This window comes from Dermacentor variabilis, unplaced genomic scaffold, assembly GCF_050947875.1.
Source record: "Dermacentor variabilis isolate Ectoservices unplaced genomic scaffold, ASM5094787v1 scaffold_12, whole genome shotgun sequence".
In the NCBI taxonomy this organism is placed as follows: domain Eukaryota; kingdom Metazoa; phylum Arthropoda; class Arachnida; order Ixodida; family Ixodidae; genus Dermacentor; species Dermacentor variabilis.
The window spans coordinates 4,027,755-4,048,083 of NW_027460280.1; the positions used below are offsets into that span (position 1 = coordinate 4,027,755).

General features: G+C 47.1%; 1 protein-coding gene and 1 non-coding gene across 2 annotated transcripts in view; both read left to right on the top strand.

Annotated features, from left to right (window-relative positions):
- The window catches only part of LOC142566336 (octopamine receptor beta-2R-like), a 537,631-nt gene that overhangs the window by 268,855 nt on the left and 248,447 nt on the right, over nucleotides 1-20,329 (top strand). The gene's annotated exons all lie outside the window — the stretch shown is intronic.
- On the top strand, nucleotides 16,173-16,247 carry TRNAS-GGA (transfer RNA serine (anticodon GGA)). Its single transcript has one exon. It is a non-coding gene; the product is annotated as a tRNA-Ser (tRNA).

A 20,329-nucleotide genomic window follows, 5' to 3' on the forward strand; every position in this document is an offset into this window, starting at 1 on the left:
GCCATCTGGTGGAAAAAAAAAACCAAAATCCCACGTGACCAAATGCCACGTGACTTACCTGAACTCGGATTGGTGGACGCGCCGCGTGACGCGTTTTTTTCTACTCCCAGCAGCAGCACGCGGCGGCGCGATTTCGTGACGGGTCATGCTGGGCACGCGTCAAAATGACGCGCGCGTCCCACCATCCGCGCGTCAGTCGCGCCTGAAATCGCGCCATGCGGTTCCACCTTTATAGTGCGCTGTCTGTATAACCGAATGGTGCATGAAGGCTCAATGCAGCGATCGCACGGGTTCGCAGGGACCGCGTGCGCGCACAATGTTTCGCTTCGAGCGCGGTCTCGCGCAGTCCCGTGACCTTCGGGCTGCAGAACACGAGCGTCTGGCAGCGCGCAAGCAACCATTGTTGCGTGGACGCTATCGGAGCTGTTAAAAGATCATTTCGCTTGATAGACTTTGACGCCTACGGCGACTGTGATGTACCGTCGCCATGATGGTTGGTTAGTTGTTGGTTAGTTTGGGGTTTAATGGCACAAAGGCAACTAAGACCATGATGCGCCAGACACAAGACAAAATGAAACGCAACGTTAGAGCAGGTAAACCTGCACTACATTATAGTTGTTGTAAATAACCAGGGTTTTCTAAAAAGTCCAACAGGTTAGCAAATGGTATTAGGGGGTCGTCTGCTAGTAATAGGGCAGGGTGTAATGGAATGTGCAAATTATACAGGCTGTGTAAAAACCTCCGTCTCGGTGTATCGATGTGTGGACATGTTATTAGGATGTGCATGACTGTAAGAGCTTCATTGCATTTTTCGCAAATTGGCGGGTTTTCTTTTCGAAGAAGGAAATTGTGCGTCAGAGGTGTGTGTCCAATTCCAAGTCGACACAAGATCACCTTGTAGAATCGTTGCTGGTGACTGCACGATTTCCACTCGCCAATTACAGGCTTAATTAGATGAAGCTTGTTGCGTAAACAATTGTCCCAATCGCCTTGCTATTTTGACGTCAAGGCCTTCCAAATCGCATTGACACTGTCTTTATATGGAAGTTCTGTATTTTGAATGTTTTTGTAAGCTGCCATTGATGCGCATTTATCCACTGCTTTGTTACCCAGTATCCCAGCATCCCTTAGGAGATATGCAAAGGGGGAAGGCAGCTGGGGAGGATCAGGTAACAGCAGATTTGTTGAAGGATGGTGGACAGATTGTTCTGGAGAAACTGGCCACCCTGTATACGCAATGCCTCATGACCTCGAGCGTACCGGAATCTTGGAAGAACGCTAACATAATCCTAATCTATAAGAAAGGGGACGCCAAAGACTTGAAAAATTATAGACCGATCAGCTTACTGTCTGTTGCCTACAAAGTATTTACTAAGGTAATTGCAAATAGAATCAGGAACACGTTAGACTTCTGTCAACCAAAGGACCAGGCAGGATTCCGTAAAGGCTACTCAACAATAGACCATATTCACACTATCAATCAAGTGATAGAGAAATGTGCAGAATATAAGCAACCGTTATATATAGCTTTCATTGATTACGAGAAAGCGTTTGATTCAGTCGAAACCTGAGCAGTCATGGAGGCATTACGGAATCAGGGTGTAGATGAGCCATATGTAAAAATACTGGAAGATATCTATAGCGGCTCCACAGCCACCGTAGTCCTCCATAAAGCAAGCAACAAAATCCCAATAAAGAAAGGCGTCAGGCAGGGAGATACGATATCTCCAATGCTATTCACAGCGTGTTTACAGGAGGTATTCAGAGAGCTGGATTGAGAAGAATTAGGGATAAAAGTTAATGGAGAATACCTTAGTAACTTGCGATTCGCTGATGATATTGCCTTGCTTAGTAACTCAGGGGACCAATTGCAATGCATGCTCACTGACCTGGAGAGGCAAAGCAGAAGAGTGGGTCTAAAAATTAATATGCAGAAAACTAAAGTAATGCTTAACAGTCTCGGGAGAGAACAGCAATTTACAATAGGCAGCGAGGCACTGGAAGTCGTAAGGGAATACATCTGCTTAGGGCAGGGAGTGACGGCGGATCCGGATCATGAGACGGAAATAATCAGAAGAATAAGAATGGGCTGGAGTGCGTTTGGCAGGCATTCCCAAATCATGAACAGCAGGTTGCCGTTATCCCTCAAGAGAAAAGTATATAATAGCTGTGTCTTACCAGTACTCACCTACGGGGCAGAAACCTGGAGGCTTACGAAAAGGGTTCTACTCAAATTGAGGACGACACAACGAGCTATGGAAAGAAGAATGATAGGTCTAACGTTAAGGGATAAGAAAAGAGCAGATTGGGTGTGGGAACAAACGCGAGTTAATGACATCTTAGTTGAAATCAAGAAAAAGAAATGGGCATGGGCAGGACATGTAATGAGGAGGGAAGATAACCGATGGTCATTAAGGGTTACGGACTGGATCCCAAGGGAAGGGAAGCGTAGCAGGGGGCGGCAGAAAGTTAGGTGGGCGGATGAGATTAAGAAGTTTGCAGGGACGGCATGGCCACAATTAGTACGTGACCGGGGTTGTTGGAGAAGTATGGGAGAGGCCTTTGCCCTGCAGTGGGCGTAACCAGGCTGATGATGATGATGATGATGATGGTGATGATCCCAGCATGGCTAGGTACCCAGCAAAACCTAATTGATCTGCCATATTTGTTTGACGATAATGCGTTCAAGATATCGCCTAACAAGGGTTCACTTGGGGATTTCATGTGTAGAGCCTTCAGTACGCTTAATGATTCTGTGTGTATGATAGTGTTTTCAAGTTTGTCAGCTATCATCTTTTGAACTACCTCCCATATTGCGTACACTTCGGCTGTGTAGACAGAGGCATGCTGAGGTAGTCGAATACTTGTTTCCCAATTTTCTGTTACGTCCCCCACACCGACGTGTTTTTTCGTTTCAGAGCCATCAGTATAAAATTCCATGTAATCTTTATACTTGTTTTGAAGAGCGCGGAATTCTTGTATGATGTGTTCATGTGCTGTGTCTCTTTTCTTTAAATGTGTTAGTGTCCAGTCAGCTAACGGCGTGAAATCACACCACGGGGGCAAACGTTCTGGCTTTCTGGCAACCTGGAGGACATCGCGAGGGATGTCATAATCCCGACAGTATTCCTCGTATCGCAGGATAAGCGGCCTAATCATGTTTGGTTTATTTCTTTAATGTAAGCGTGAGCTGCACTGTGTGACGATGTTGTAGCATATGTCTTGTGGTGAGGATCGGATTGTGAGTATGTAGGAAAAAGTTAGTAGCGCTCTGTGATGCTGTAAAGGAGGCTCATTACATTCAACATGTAAGCTCTGGACGGGCGATGTTCTGTAAGCACCGCATGCCAGTCGTAGTCCTAGGTTATGAACTGGATCAAGTCGTCGGACGTAAGATATTCTGGCTGAACCATATATGACGCTACCGTAGTCTAATATGCTACGCACCAAAGTGCGGTAGATGTGTAGCAGGCATTTACGGTCAGAGCCCTACCGTTTCCGGGAGAGAATTTTTAGAATGTTAAGTACATTGTTCGCTTTGATTTTAATACTATTGATGTGTGCGAGAAAGTTCAATTTTTTATCTAACAGAACACCCAGAAACTTGTGCTCTTGTTTTACCGGTAGTGTGGCTTCCTGTAGTTTAAGGATGGGATCTGGTTGTAGGCCTCTTTTTTGTGTAAAGACAACACTAATAGTTTTTTCACTTGAGAAGCGAAAGCCTATTTCAGATGCCCACTGCGTTAGTTTGTTTAATTAAATTTGAATTTGTCGTTCGCATGTCGCCATGTTCGATACACGACACGCAATTTGTAGATCATCCACATATAAGGAATGCATTGCAGAGGATGGAATTACATTATTGAGCGAGTTCATTTTCACGACAAACAATGTTGTGCTTAACACGCATCCCAGAGGCACCACCGTTTTCCTGAATAAATACGCGGGACAGCACCGTTCCTAAACGCACTTGAAATGCTCGATCGGACATGAAATCAGCAAGACATTTAAGCATTCTACCGGGGATCCCTAAATCCGCTAAATCCCTTAAATTAGCATACCTACATGTTGTGTCGTACGCCTTTGCTAAATCAAAGAAAACAGTGAGACAATATTGTTTGTGTAGAAAGGCGGCACGTATCTCGTGTTCTAGCCTAACTAGATGATCTGTTGTAGAGCAACCTTTCCTGTACCCACACTGATGATTATCGAGCGGGTTCTCAGTTTTAAGGACGTATGCCAATCTGATGTTTATAATGGATTCGTAGGACTTGGCAAGACAGCTTGTGAGTGCTATAGGTCGGTAGCTGGTAGCTGTTGTAGGATGCTTTCCAGCTTTCAAGAAGGGGATTATAATGGCTTTTTTCCACTCTATCGGCATTTTTCCCGTTTCCCTTTTGGAGATAGGTGTGCGAGCATTGTGTAATATACTCTGTCCGGACCTGGCGCTGTTTTTTTGCCAGTAGAGAGTACTCTGTTGATTTCCGGAAGTGTTAAGGGGGCATTATATGGTCTCTCGGAACTTCCTGTTGTCGGAAGCTTTTGTTTTTCTGCTGATTGTTTATACTTTTGAAATTTAATGGAGTAGTTTAGTCAGCTTGATATGTTATGGAAATGCTGCCCTAATATGTCTGTTTGTTCTTTTAAATTCGTTTGTGTACCTGGACGTGAGAGTATCGGGATCGTATAAGGAGCGTACTCGCTTTTAAACTTACGAAGCTGATCCCACATTCTTTTGGATGTTATTGAGCTGTTGATGGAGGATACATACGTTTGCCAAGACTGTTTTTTCGCTTGCCTACGCGTGTACCTGGCTTTCGCCTTTGCTTTTTTGAAATATAGGAGGTTATCTCGTGTTGGGGGTATCGCCGAAAGATACCCCACGCTTTGTTTTGTGCTTTTTTAGTTTGTGTACATTCACTCCTCCACCAGGGTTTTAGATTTTTGGTTAGGAAGCCGGAGGATTGGGGGAACGTCTGTTCTGCTGCAGCAAGTATGGAGGCAATAATCTTTTCAATCATTTCGTATATCGTTTGATCGTATGATATGTCATCCAAACTGGCCCTCTCGCTGAAGAGAGGCCAGTCTGCCAGATGGAGTTTCCAATGGGGTGATCTTAATTGTACTGTAGGGAAAGCAGATGTTCTTTTAATAATTCCGGGCATGTCATCACTGCCATAAGGATTGTTAATAGCACTCCATTTAAAATCGATCAAGAGAGATGGAGTGCACAGCGCCAGATCTAGACAGCTCATAGCTGTCTAGTGTCAGTGTTTAAAAGGCATATTTCGTTTGTCAGGATAAAATCTTCAATTGTTTGTCCCCTGGTGTCAGTTGTTTTACTACCCCATAATATGTTATGAGCGTTAAAATAACCCGCTATTAAAAAAGGTTTAGGTAGCTGGTTTAAAATTAACTCCAGATCTCTTACAGTAAAATGTGCATGTGGTGGAATGTACATTGAACAAATGGTAATCGTTTTGTGTGATAGAACCGTGACAGCAACGGCTTCTAAGTGAGTATTAATAACAACTTCTCTAGCGGCAATGCCTCTCTGTAGAACAATAGCTACACCACCCGAAAGCCGGTTGGCCTGAGTACGGTAACGCCGTACAACAGTGAAGCCTTTTAAAATGTTTTTGTGTTTTTCACCTAAGTTTGTTTCCTGTAAGCATAATGCTACGGGAGAGAAGTTAAATAACAGGTCTTTTATGTCACCTAAGTTATGTAAGAGACCTCTACAATTCCAGTGGATCTTAATAGCCATTATAAAATTGAAGGGTAAGAAACGATATACACGAGTGAATGGGAGAAAACAAATATGTTATGTGACATGGATCTGAAGAAGGCAGATACAACGGAACTATAACCCTTAGGTTATAGCCTTCTTATTTTGGGTGCTTATTGGGATTTTGTCCCTCTTACCGTGCTCGAGAGAGCGCTTGTCCTTCGGTGTCGATGACACCGGGGTTTTTGTGTCGACCTCCATCGCTCTCCCTGAGGCGCTGGAGGACCGAGAGTTTGGCGCCGAGACACGTGTCTCGGGCCTTGGGGTTCGTTTGATCTTAGGGCCCTGCGGGACTGGTGTCTGCAGGGCCTGCGAAGATGATGCAGCAGCACTGGCTGCTTCCACCACGGGGGCGGGAGGCGTCACTACGGGGCCACTTTGCGTGGGCTCGCAGGACTCCTCAGGCCTCTGTGACGATGCCCCACCTTCGTCACATCGGCATAACTGCGTCGCGAAAGCTACAACAGTCGCTTTCGGGCTTCGAAGAACGAGATTTTTTCTTTAACAGTTAGTGCACTGACTTCTTTTTCTTTTTTCCAGCAAGGGCAGGACCGCGAATAAGCTGGATGATCTCCCTTGCAGTTAACACAAAGTGGGGAAGAGGTGAAATTGTCAGTTTGATGACCGTTGGAGCTGCATTTAGCACAAGTAGTTCGTCCTCGACATGCATGTGAAGCATGTCCAAACCTTTGGCATTTGAAACATCGTCTAGGGTTCGGGATATATGGTCTAACATTTACCTTTACATAACATGCATCCAGCGAGGTAGGCATTACACTTGTTCCGAAGGTGAGTATAACATGTTTTGTGGGGATTTCTTGGGCGTCCGTACGGATGACAATTCTTTGGACTTTGGTAACATTTTGTTCCTGGAAACCTTCCAGCAGTTCTTCGTCGCTTAAGCCAATAAAATCTTCCTCTGATATCACACCCCTGCTTGTATTTAGTGTTCTGTGCGGTGAAATTGTCACTGTTGCGTTACCAATACTGGTAAGTTCTGTGAGCTCTTGCGCTTGATCTTTGTCATTTAGTTCTAGGAGGAGGTCCCCGTTAGACATTTTCGAGGCTTCTTATGTAGGTCCGATTTTTTCTTTTACACACTTGGCCACTAGGAATGGAGAGAGCTTTCTCACTGGTACGTTGTTTTCGCATTGAAGTGCATATTACTTGGGAAATCATGGAGCGTTGCTCCGAAAAGACAACTGGAACGTTGCTTCGGTGCGGCATCTTTTCAGACGCCGATCATAGAGAATAGAGGCTTGCGCTGCCATGAGAAAAATGTGTATGTTCGGCAACAGCGCCGACCGCCCACCACGGAGCACGACGAGGGGACGCGGCAGAGCTTGTGTACAAGGCTGCACGACGCCAGTCGTACGCCGTCACTATAACCAAATATGGTGTACCCAAGGTAGGATAGCCACACAAGGTTAACCCTTGCCGCCGTGGAGAAAGGAAGTAAGCAGAAGAGAGAAGAAGATAGGAAAGGCCAGAAAGTGAGAGAGAAAGACGAAGATCCGAGGAGAAAGAGACAGGAAGAGGCGACTACCGATTTCCCCCGGGTGGGTCATCCGGGGGTGCCGTCTACGTGAAGCAGAGGCCAAAGAGGTGTGTTGCCTCCGCCGGGGGGCCTTAAAGGTCCGAACACCTGCCATTGGCTCAACCCCCAGGATCCCCCTTTCCCCTGACACGGCTAAGCCGCGCACGGCTACACGCGGGAGGGTCCAACCCTCATGTGGTCGGGTACGTGGTGTCGCAACACACCAAACGCCTGCTGACGCAGACGCCCCTGCGGGGCCGTCGCGATGATTCAACCTTTTCTTTTCTAAATTCTTGAACGTTTCAATATCATTTCTTAAGTTGCGTCCCACTGTATAGCTATCGGTCTTCCCAGCGTGCGATTTCCCGCTGCATCTTTCTAGTTATCCAGTACATTAATTCCTAACACAAACATGACCATTTGCCATGCCTCTTTTTAATGTGTTTCTTACCGCTCCCTTTCCATTCCAGTGAACTTGCCAGAATTTAGCATCAAGTTCACGGACCAAATAAGGCGTCATGACATTATTCGGGCAGCGGGCGCGGGCGAGCGTCTCAGTGCTCCTTTTCGGCTATTCACCGAACATCGCATGCCGACGCCGTAGCAGAAATCTTCCTCACGTCCGTGCTTGCTGCATACCTAAGTTGTAGCCGATGGCTCTTTGGCGGTTCTAAATTTCGCGGGCCAAACTTGACGCACCTTCTTGTCTTCCGACTACGTGTGAATAAGGCTGACACCAGGCTCCGTTGCGTGCGTCCGGCACTGTGGCACCGAGCAGTAGCCTACCATGCTGCCTCAAAAAGCAGCCACTGCGTATTATAGTACCTTCAAATGCTGTCAAGCAGATACCCGAGGCGGGAAAACTTGACCACCTAATCAGAAACGCAGCGCAGGTGGGACTTTAAACTTTCGATGCCAGTTCGATTCCGCGCTTCCGAAGCAGCCGACGTGGCAGGTGTGTCCACGTGATGCGACGTCACGCCGACGGGGGCGCCAGCTTTTCCGGCGCACGCAGGCGTCCGCTCCGCGCGCTCTGCTCCGTGTAGTCGGCTCGGGACGCGGCGTCGCAGGCCATGGGGTTCTTTTCGCTGCTACAGACGCCGGCTTCATCGCTTAATGGACGATTTGATGCTTTCGCGCCAATAACTTCCTAAAATCTAGCGAAAAGTTCGTGGTAGCAAATGCAGCTTATAACTTGAATAAGCCATCGCAAACGGTAACCATAACAGTTGTGTTTGTTCTTATCTTATCCAAGCTCTTCACGATCGCAAGTGTTCGTATAACTATCGCCTATTTGCCATCACACTGGCGAACGAGACTCCTGTGTTTACTATGCCAGTCATTAGCTCTGGCTCAGTTGTTTGTCTAGAAAACCTGTCTAAATTGCTCGCGCTCTTTTTGTCAAGGTTCCCACGAGGAATATGTTGCTCTTTGCGTTGCGCATTTATTTCGTGCTTTGCCGCAATTTGTCTCTGATAGTTTGCTTTGTGATGCAACATACTATGCCATGTATCTTATTTTTTGTTGTAGCCAAGCGATCAACTACAACTTTATCACTTTATAGAAGCCGCTCTATGTTCGTCTGTGCTCCTAACTTATTTAACTCCTGCAACATATATTTGTTTTCTGTCTGTGCCCATGAGAATCAAGGTTCAGCTTACGACTTCGTCATTCAATGCTGTAAGCTTGCTCTTTAAACTGTGCAATTTCTGAGTCCGGAGCTGGAGCTTCAATCTTTTCCACCTTACGGTTCAAGTACTTCACCTCCTGCTCATTTCGATCGAGCTAAAAGTTCATTATGCCTTTGGCTCTTCACCTAGCTGGTGCCTTACATGCTTTGAACAGTTTCTTTCATTGGCTTAAGGTACTCTATCTTTTCGTGGGTAATTGGAACCACGCCTGGATGTCTTGCTCATCCGCATCATCTGTACGACTTTTCGTAAGTCTACAGGCTCAGCAATGCCAAGCACTTGGATGATGTTCTTCCTTCGTCTTAATTGTCCTGTCTACGACACCTGCACACTTTCCCATGAAATATTTGCAGTGATAGACAGTACATTCTATTCTTTAATCCGACTCGGGGAAACACTTTCTGGCAAATCACACACTGCTTTAGCAGAGGTATAATCGCATTCTTGCATGTTTTGGCAGCAGCGGCAACAAGGCAACTATGAAAAAGAACACAGGATAGAGGTAACCTGCAAAGTACAAGATTTTGCATAACACGATGCTCGTCCCATGCAACAGCTGCTGCCAATGTGATAGTGTCTGGCTTGCTTTCTTGTTTCATAGCGCTGTTCCGGATAGGCCTTCCATTCATGGGTGACAAGGCAATCTTCGTTCGAGATGAGAGCAGCTGGCGTTGTGCACCAAAGCGAGACGCTTGATGCACAGGCTGACGTCCGCATATTCTGCAAAATGCAGCATTTTGTATAAGACGATATTCGTTCCGTGCTGCTCCTGCTGGCAATGTTTTCTTGTTTTATAGCGCTTTTCCGGATAGGAGTTCCTGTCATCGGTGAGAATGCAAAAGTTGTTCGAGAGAAGAGTAGCTTGTGTTGTGCACCAAGGCACGCCGCGTGATGAACAGGCTGACGTCCGTATATTCTGCAAAATACAACATTTTCTATTAGACGATGTTCGTTTCGTGCTGCTGCTGCTACCAATGTGATAGTGTCTGGCTTGCTTTCTTGTTTTATAGCGCTGTTCCGGATAGGAGTTCCTTTCAGCGGTGACAATGCCCTCGTTGTTCGAGATGAGAGCAGCTGGCGTTGTGCACCAAGGAACGCCGCGTGACGCATAGGCTGACGCCCGTACATTCTGCAAAATACATCATTTTCCATAACACGATATCCGACCCGCCGTGGTTGCTAAGTGGCTATGGTGTTGGGCGGCTGAGCACGAAGTCGCGGGATCGAACCCCGGCCACGGCGGCCGCAATTTGATGGAGGCGAAATGCGAAAACACCTGTGTACTTAGATTTAGGTGCACGTTAAAGAACCCTAGATGGTCGAAATTTCCGGAGTCCGCCACTACGGCGTGCCTCATAATCATCAAGTGGTTTTGGCACGTAAAATCCCGTAATTAAATAACACGGTATTCTTTCCCTGCGGCCGCTGTTCCCAATGTTTTTTTTTTCGTTTGATAGCGCTGTTCCAGATAGGAGTTGAATTTATCGGTGACAATGGAATCGTTGCTCGAGATTAGAGCAGCTGGCGTTGAGCACCAAGGCATGCCGGTTGATGGACAGGGTGACGTCAGTATATTCTGCAAAATACTATATTTCGCAGAACGTCCCGGGCTGCAGCTGCTGCCTACGATAGTGTCTGGCTTGCTTCCTTGTTTTACAGCGCTGTTCCGGACAGGAGCTCCTTTCATCGGTGAGAATGCACTCGTTGCTGGAGATGAGCGCACCTGGCTTTGTGCACCGAGGCACGTCGCGTGATGCGCCGGTTGACGTCCGTACATTCTCCAAATACAACATTTTTCATAAGACGATATTCGTTGTATGCTGCCGCTGCTGCCAATGTTTTCTTGTTTTATAGCGCTATTCCGGATAGGAGTTCCATTCATCGGAGGCAATGCAATTGTTGTTCTAGATGAGAGCAGCTGGCGTTGTGCACCAAGGCACGCTGCGTGATGGACAGGCTGACGTCCGTATATTCTGCAAAATACCACATTTTGCATAACGCGATAATTGTTCCGTGCTGCCGCTACTGCCAATGTGATAGTGTCTGGCTTGCTTTCTTGTTTTATAGCGCTGCTCCGCCTAGGCGTTCCCTACATCGGTGACAATGCACTCGTTGATGGAGATGGGTGCAGCTGGCTTTGTGCACCAAGGCATGTAGCGTGATGCACAGTCCGTATATTCAGCAACATACAAAATTTCGCCTAAGACAATATTCGGTCCGTGCGGCCGCTGCTGCCAATGTTTTCTTGTTTTATAGCGCTATTCCGGATAGGAGTTCCATTCATCGGTTACAATGCAATCGTTGTTGGAGATGAGAGCAGCTGGCGTTGTGCACTAAGGCACGCTATATGATGGACAGGCTGACGTCCGTATATTCTGTAAAGTACAAGATTTCGCAGAAGGCGATGCTCGTCCCAGGCTGAAGCTGTGGCCAATGATAGTGTCTGGCTTGCTCTCTTGTTTTATAGCGCTGTTCCAGACAGGAGTTCCTTTTATCGGTGAGAATGCAATCGTTGTTGGAGATGAGCGCAGCAGGCTTTTAGCACCAGGGAACGTCGCTTGATGGACCGGCTGCCGTCTGTATATTCTGTAATGTACAACATTTCGCAGAAGACGATGCTCGTCCGAGGCTGCAGCTGCGGCCAGTGATAGTGTCTGACTTGCTCTCTTGTTGTATAGCGATATTCCGGATAGGAGCTCCTTTCATCGGTGAGAATGCACTCGCTGTTGGAGATGAGCGCAGCAGGCTTTTAGCACCAGGGAACGTCGCTTGATGGACCGGCTGCCGTCTGTATATTCTGTAATGTACAACATTTCGCAGAAGATGATGCTCGTCCCAGGCTGCAGCTGCTGGCAATTATGGTGTCTGACTTGCTTTCCTGTTTTATAGCGCTGTTGCGGACAGGAGTTCCTTTTATCGGTGACAGTGCAATCGTTGTTGGAGATGACAGCAGGTGGCGCTGTGCACCAAGGCACGCCGCATGGTGGACAGGCTGATGGCCGTATAATCTGTAAAGGACAACAGTTCGCATAAAACTGTTCTTGCCGGGCTACAGCTGCTGCCAATGATAGTGTCTGGCTTGCTTTCTTGTTGTATAGCATTGTTCCGAATAGCAGTTCCTTTTATCGGTGACAATGCAATCGTTGTTCCAGATGAGAGCAGCTCGCGTTGTAAATCAAAGCACGCACCGTGATGGACAGGCTGACGTCCGTATATTCTGTAATGTACAACATTTTGCATAAGACGATGCTCATCCCGGGCTGCAGCTGCTGCCAATGATAGTGTCTGGCTTGCTTTCTTGTTTTATGGCGCTCTTCTGGATAGGAGCTCCTTTCATGGGTGAGAATGCACTCGTTGTTGGAGATGAGCGCAGCTGGCTTTTAGCACCAGGGCACGTCGCTTGATGGACCGGCTGACGTCTGTATATTCCTAAATGTACATTTCGCAGAAGACGATGCTCGTCCCAGGCTGCAGCTGCGGCCAATGATAGTGTCTGACTTGCTCTCTTGTTGTATAGCGATGTTCCGGATAGGAGTTCCTTTTATCGGGGACAATGCAGTCCTCGTTGGAGATGAGAGCAACTGGCGGTGTTCATCAAGTCACGCCGCGTGATGGACAGGCTGACTATTCTGCAAAATACAACATTTTGCTGAAGACGATATTTGTTCCGAGCTGCCGCAGCTGCCAGTGTGATAGTGTCTGGCTTGCTTTCTTGTTTTATAGCGCTGTTCCGGATAGGAGTTCCTTTCATCGGTGACAATGCAATTGCTCTTCTTGACGAGAGCAGCTGGCGTTGTGCACCGAGGCCCGCCGCGTGATGGACAGGCTGACGGCCGTATATTCTGCAAAATGCAACATTTTGCATAGGACGAATATTCGTTCTGTGCTGCCGCTGATAATCCTCGAACAGGGGATTTTAGTCTAGCATGCATAACATGGAACTCACTTGATTATGGGACAACTGACGTAGACAATTCTGAAACCCTGTTAGGTAGCGCTCTTGGTTTTGGATTATCACTGATCATACGGGAAACGACACGTGTCGCTCCCAGAACCAGCTATAGTCTCAACTTGACATTTGTGAATAAAAATATAGCACACGCAATATTTCTTCTACAATTTTTGATGGAATTACCGATCATAAGCGAACAAAGTGTCTTGGTACTTTTGACGCCAATGCGAGTGATAAAAAAGACAAGGAGAGTGCTTGACTGGGACAACATCTGCACTTGATGAGCTAGATCAGTCGTTCTCTGCTTTTTCTTTCGTCTTTGCTGACTGCTCAGTCTCTTGATAACATTTTGCTCAGCTTATGACAATTGTTGAACGCTGTTTTCGTTTCATCACATCTAGAACAATTAAAAGGAAAAGTTGCTACAATAATTTATAAAACTTGGAAAACCTTTACACAAGTAAACAACGTGAGCTTCAGCCAACTAAGGAATATTTGTATTCAAGACTTTGACATATCCATGGTCTATGCATCCCCAGTTTGGTATACAAGGAAATCAATTATTGTTGGAGAGCTTAAGGCTACTCAAACATTACCTTTCGTAATGAGAACAAAGGCTTTTAGGACAACTTGAAACATCGGACTAACAAGTTTATCGAATGTACCCACAGTTTACTAACATTAGAAAAATAAAATGAAATCTGCTACATACTGCGTGAAGAAAAAACTTGTAATTAAAAAAACAAGGAGAAATATTATCTTTGCCATGAATATCAAGCAGACACAATTGAATGTCCCTTTACCCGCGCATAAGAAAAAGCATTTAAGGCGAAGTATCTGCTAGGCCGCGATAGAGTGCGCAAGGAGATTCTTCATAAGAAAGGGAGAGATTGGATAAAGTGCAGCGCAGTAACAAACAGCGCGCTCGGACAGCCCGTCACGTTTGGGCGAGGAGGAAATGTAGGTTTCGCCGCAGCACGATAGATGGCGTGTTGGACTCGACGCAAGAAATTCGCTATATCGTCTCACATATTGTAAGTTTGCCATATTTGATTCTGTAAGGTCAATAACTAGACTTGGCGGACATTTTAGCAGCAGATAATAATGAGTACTGTCCTAATTACATGCCGTACTGCGTTTGAAACGAGCTTCTAGTAGTAATCCCGGAGCAGACGACGTCTGTCGACGCCGCCATAGTTGAGCCTTTCGGATGCGGTGTGAGGGCATGCATAGGCCACCTTGGGAGGAAAAGCTCTTCATTCGGACACGCGAGCTGTCGCCGTTTCTGTCGCGATGTGGCGGCTTTCCGTCGCTATTATAAAGCTCTCGCGGATTGCGCCAGCGGCGCTGGCTTGTCAGACTGTACGCGCGCTTTCCACGTTGCAACAAAGGCGAGCGCTTTTCATCGATGCTTTTTCGAAGATGGCCCGGAAATGTGTCGTGCTAAACTGCAGCAATGACTACGCATCCTGCAAGGAAACGGTAATTACACTCAAAGTTCCGAGTGACCGGGTACGGTTGGAATCGTAGGCTTGTGCAATTCCAAGGAAGGCTCTGGCGCATCGTGTTTGCGAGAAGCACTTCTCAGGGAGCGACATAGAGAGGGGGTGGTATTATGGCAAGCTTGGTGGCGAAATCCTTCTAGACAAAGCTAAACGACCTGTCCTGTTACCAGGCGCCGTGCCATCAATATTCCCGCACTGTGCCAGCTACTTGTCTTCTGTTCGCAAAACTCAACTGGATCTGTCGTGATATGCACAAAGCATGCCAAGACGTTCGGATATTGAAGATAGGAACATGCACACTGCTTGGGTGAGACGGTGTGTCCTGGTTGCCTCCAACGTTTGCCATCGGTTTCGATCTCGCGTTAAAAAAAAAAAGACATCCATTATAGACGTGGCGTTCTGTAAAAGTGCGTCACGCAGGCAATCGCTATGTAAGTGAAGCATTCCTTTCGTTAATTTTTCGAGGCATTTGGAGCCGGCGAAGAGGCGCACACCCATTCGGACGTCAGCGCTGGCGGCGAGTCGCCGCCGAGCGACCTTGACCCGAGCCTCTTCGGAGAGCGCGGGTCGACACGACAGAGGTCGACGCGCGAGCGCTCTTTCCTCAGTAATTGTTGCTCCGTGCCTTTGCGAAAGACCACCGACAATGAAGCCAAGGGGGAACTGTGGTTGAAATTGCAATCTGGGGAAGACACGGGAAATGAAAGCGGACTTGTCGCCAGTGGAAGCCGAACCCACAAACCTCGCGTTCGCGTGCGTCGCACTACCAAAGGTGCTAGGGCGACGGTTATCAAATCGTCTACTAACTTTGGTGTGTATGTTTTACTAGATCTATAGCACTAGGTGTGTTAGCCAGCGCCGCTCAAAGTGGGCGTACTTTCGCTGCAGGCGCTGAGGCCGATTGCGCATTGTAAGCTCTTAAAAGAGTGCTTTATTTCAACTACATATTCATTTACACCATTTCGTCAAACATATCTATTTCAGACATGGATTATACAACTCGACGTTTTCAATGTTGCTGTCATTATGAAGTGCGTCGTCTGCATGCTGGCGCGTTTATTGCGCGGGCGGCCTGTTTTTGTTGTAGAGAGCTTGTACAGTACAGTTGTTTTGAATGTCTTTATTTGCTTTGGATCACCCATGGCTTCTGTCGGCTGTTACCAATTGTAATTTTAGCCCCGTGATCTGCTGTCTTGAACACAGATTTCTAATGAATAAAGGGAAAATCAGACATCCACCCGTTCGTAGCAATTGCTACAAAGGAAACCCATACGGGTTCCTCGAAAGAAAAGTCTGATTTTCCCTTTATTCATTACTTCTCTCCACCTTGCGGGTTTCCGCAGAACTACTACGTCAAACCTTGCCTTTGCCTCGTGTGTTGTCGACAAATTCGACTTCGCCCTGCCATCTGCTAGCCGCCTGGTTAGCTCAGATGGTAGAGCGGCTGCCCCGGAAAGGCGGTGGTCCCGGGTTCGAGTCCCGGACCAGGACGAATTTTTCTTCTACTATGAGGCTTTTCTTTCGAGGAACCCGTATGGGTTTCCTTTGTAGCAATTGCTACGAACGGGTGGATGTCTGATTTTCCCTTTATTCATTACTTCTCTCCACCTTGCGGGTTTCCGCAGAACTACTACGTCAAACCTTGCCTTTGCCTCGTGTGTTGTCGACAAATTCGACTTCGCCCTGCCATCTGCTAGCCGCCTGGTTAGCTCAGATGGTAGAGCGGCTGCCCCGGAAAGGCGGTGGTCCCGGGTTCGAGTCCCGGACCAGGGCGAATTTTTCTTCTACTATGTGGCTTTTCTTTCGAGGAACCCGTATGGGTTTCCTTTGTAGCAATTGCTACGAACGGGTGGATGTCTGATTTTCCCTTTATTCATTACTTCTCTCCACCTTGCGGGTTTCCGCAGAACTACTACGTCACAGATTTCTAAATGTAACACGGAGTTTTGTCACAGCAGCCATTGATCTGCAACATGAAGATGTGTAAGAAAATTTAATCATGTTGTCTCTCACCTGCTTCTTGTTGGTGGAATATTAAAGAGCACGGACAATAATCGAAGAAAACAATATTAGAGCGAAATAAACCACATGTATGAATTGCCAGGCGCGAAGAAGAGAAGCGGACGACTAAGTCGGTAAACCATATGGTACACAGACATGTTCACGACATATATATTATAGAAAAATTATCAGCTACTCTAGATGCAGTAATTGAAAAAAGTGAGTGAGAAAGGCGGCACCGCCGTGCCTTCTTTCGTGGTGGTGCGGGGAAACCGACGGCCTGTGGCTGACGGGTGTGCACAGCGGTGCGGGTGCATTCTAGGCGGCGATGGGCTTTTGGGGAGAGCGAATCGTGGCGATGATTGGACGCAGATATCAATGACAGTGTTAATACTCAGGCTGAATCGGGGCCACTGATCAGGCAATCCAAGTCTGATCTGGCAATCTTGTTCAATGTGCCACCATGGGAAAAGAAGTAGAAACAGGTCTCATGAAACGCTATTCTGATCGTATGCGATTCCTGGATTCACTATTACATATAATCGAATATCATTAGAAGCCGAGAAAGCACAAGTAATTTACTTAAGCACAAGTAATTTCCCCTATGTTGTCCTTGGTGTCAGTGTTTGTTGGCTTCTCATGATATGACTTATAAAAATCGGCCCCTCGCTTAACCGCCTTTCTTCTCGTTTATATAATCCAATAGTCGCTTTTGATTAAATGTAATGCATAGCAGCACTCGGAATTCTCGGGGGCGTGCGCGATGTTCCGAGTGATTCGCCGCGGTGGCGTTGGGCCGCACAGCCGCGTTTCGATGGAGGCACTGCGGGCGCGCTCCTCGGCGATCAATCCGCACTTCCCCGCTGCGGATAATCAGCAAGGAAATCGTGGCTGTGGCGCCCACAAAAAAGTAAGGCCAGGAATTGCTTCATGGCTCGTACCATGCGGTGAAGCAGTTTCTCGTTTTTGTGAAGCCAACCGCGCGTTTCCCGCAAAACGTCTTTCTTTTATTCAACGTCCTCGAAACACATTTTACAGTTTCGCCTTTTCGGCATCTAGTTACAGTTTCGCCTTTTCGGCATCTTCTCATCGGGCGGTCCGATGAGAAGTCGAATGAACGTACTTGAGCAGTTTGTTTGGAATCATGCACGTCTTTCCAGAACCGATCTCGCTCAGCGTTGTGTACAGCTTCATGCATCCAATCATATTTGTTTGCATTTTTGTAGATGGTCGTTATCAGCTCCGCAGTAAAGAACAGCAGCAAGAAATCCCGTTGTATCTTCCGCGCGGGCTGAGATGAGCTGCGGGAGGCCTAATTGTCGTGAACGGAAGTTTATTTACTCCAGATGGCAGTACATCATGGCCAAGCAAACTCCGTCAAGATAATCAGTAGAGCTCTCAGGCCATGCAAGAAAAAGATCGACAGATAAGCGCGCACGAGAACATAGACCGCTCCGTTGGCCGTAAACGCCCGTGAAGAGCCGCGGACGTAGTAGGCTGACTCAAAATATCGTCGCCGTCAGAGATCTGGTTTGCTCTCATAATCGAAACTCGAGTCCTCGTGACCAAATCCAACGGCAGTTCCGAACGGGGCACATTTCCCACGGCGCCGCCGCGTGGGACGACGAGATTGGAGCAACTTTCGATCAATGCGCAGTGACACGGGCAGCGCCCCTCGCTGGGATTTTAAGAGAGAAGCGAAACCGAAACTCTTAGAAACTGGCCGAAAATTCCAGGATCACATGTTGGACATGCGGCGGACCTTCAGAAATGCACTTTGGTGGAATAAAACGACTCGGACTCCAACCCAAAGCTCACTAATGAATAGTGGGCGTTATTTTGGTGTAATTATCACCGCTCAACACTGGTACATGGCAAAGCCGACGATATAATTCAGTCCTTGAATAGCTGCGATTCTCTTAATCGCAGTTGAAGAAAAATTCGTGTCCCGGACCAGGACGACTTTATCTTCAACTGCGAGGCTTTTCTTACGAGGGACCCGTATGTGTTTCCTTTGTAGTAATTCGCTACGAACGAGTGGATGTCTGATTTTTACCTTTGTTAAAGGAAAAGGATCTGTATAAAGTCACGACCATCATAGGTGTTTGTTCTCATAAAGCGCAGATGTGTAAAGTGTGCTGCCGGCCATCGCCTATGCATTCTTGCAGTGCGAATGGAGATTTATTTAGAGAAAGGCCGGCAAGCGGGGGATCATCCTTGCAGTATAATATGCCCAGTTCAACGCCTTTCAACGCATACCGGGCGAAATGACTCGCGATTGTTGGTCGCATATGTACTGCGAGCGCACGTCCGCCCATCTCAACAAGAGAGTCCCGGACAAGATGGCGGAGCAACGCGCGTCAGTGGGCTTCACAAAGAGTGACGTCAAGGCCTTTCCTTCCTCCTTGCGAACATGCAAGAACTATGCGATGCATGACGGCTATGACGTTCTCCTGCTCCTGCAATAACTTCTCGTGTTTGCGGTGCACAAAAGCATGGCCTTCGATATCGGCTTACCAGAGGGCGCCGTTCCCGGGGGTGCCAATATGTTTGGGAAGGGTGCAACGGAACTAAGTAGGAATGCTCATCTATGAGGGAGCCAAATGGAAAAGAGTAAATTCAAAATGTCAAGAGCACCTTTGGTTATTAGGTACAATGAGTGGAAGAGAAAAAAAAATTGCTAGGCGTAACGTATTTTGGACCGGAAATAATTGCACAGAGAAGAATCAAGTGTTAGTAGAATGCATAAGAGCTGATATTAACGGTTGCGGGAATGATGCCAAAATTATCCTATTAGGTGACATGAATTCCTACATACAGGATCTAGATGGCTATATCGACAACAACGCGAAATCAGTGCTAGATCTTTGTCACCAACATAATCTCGTTATCGTGAATACAGGGCCTGCATGAAGGGCAGATCACGCGGGAAGTGGGAAACCGGCCAGCGGCCATTGCTTACTGACTGATGACAGAAGGAAGTCATGATAAGTTGAGAGAAATGGTCATGGACGAGGAAGGGTATAGCAGCATAGGGAGTGATCATAAACGCATTATTTTGAAAATGGGATATGTTGTTGGGAAAGAGAACCAATCAATCAGGAAAAATGAACTGAAACATAACTGCAAGTCGGCCTAGTTGGAGCACATTCATCGCAAAACTTTTTGTGCGCAAACACACAAGGACGAGCGCTTTCTAACAACTGGTTTTATTCTTGAAGAACCGCCTGCTTAAATACCCACAGATCTGCGCGATCTAGTCAACCGAGCACGCCTAGAGCGCATATTATACCCACAGATCTGCACGATCTAGTCAACAGAGCACGTCTATAATACATATAACACTTGTGATAAAAAGACTTGGACCAAAGCCACCCGGTCAACATAAAAACAGTGAGGCGTATGAAACAACCACTTACAATAAAATGCGTAAACCCGCCGTGGTTGCTCAGTGGCTATGGTGTTGGGCTGCTGAGCACGAGGTCGCGGGATCGAGTCTCGGCCACGGCGGCCGCATTCCGATGGGGGCGAAATGCGAAAACACCCGTGTGCTTAGATTTAGGTGCACGTTAAAGAACCCCAGGTGGTCCAAATTTCCGGAGTCCCCCACTACGGCGTGCCTCATAATCAGAAAGTGGTTTTGGGACGTAAAGCCCCATAATTTATATTTTAACTGGTTTTATTTTTAAAGAACCACCTACTTAAAGGGAAGCTGAAACACTTTTCGAAAAAAATGAGTTCTCTGCGGCATTCTACAGTTTTTAGTCCCCTGAACACGAATATCTGGTTCGAAAAGGGCGGAAACAAAAGCAAGCGGCTGTTTTTCCAAGAAAACGCGCACCGGCGACTCAGGGC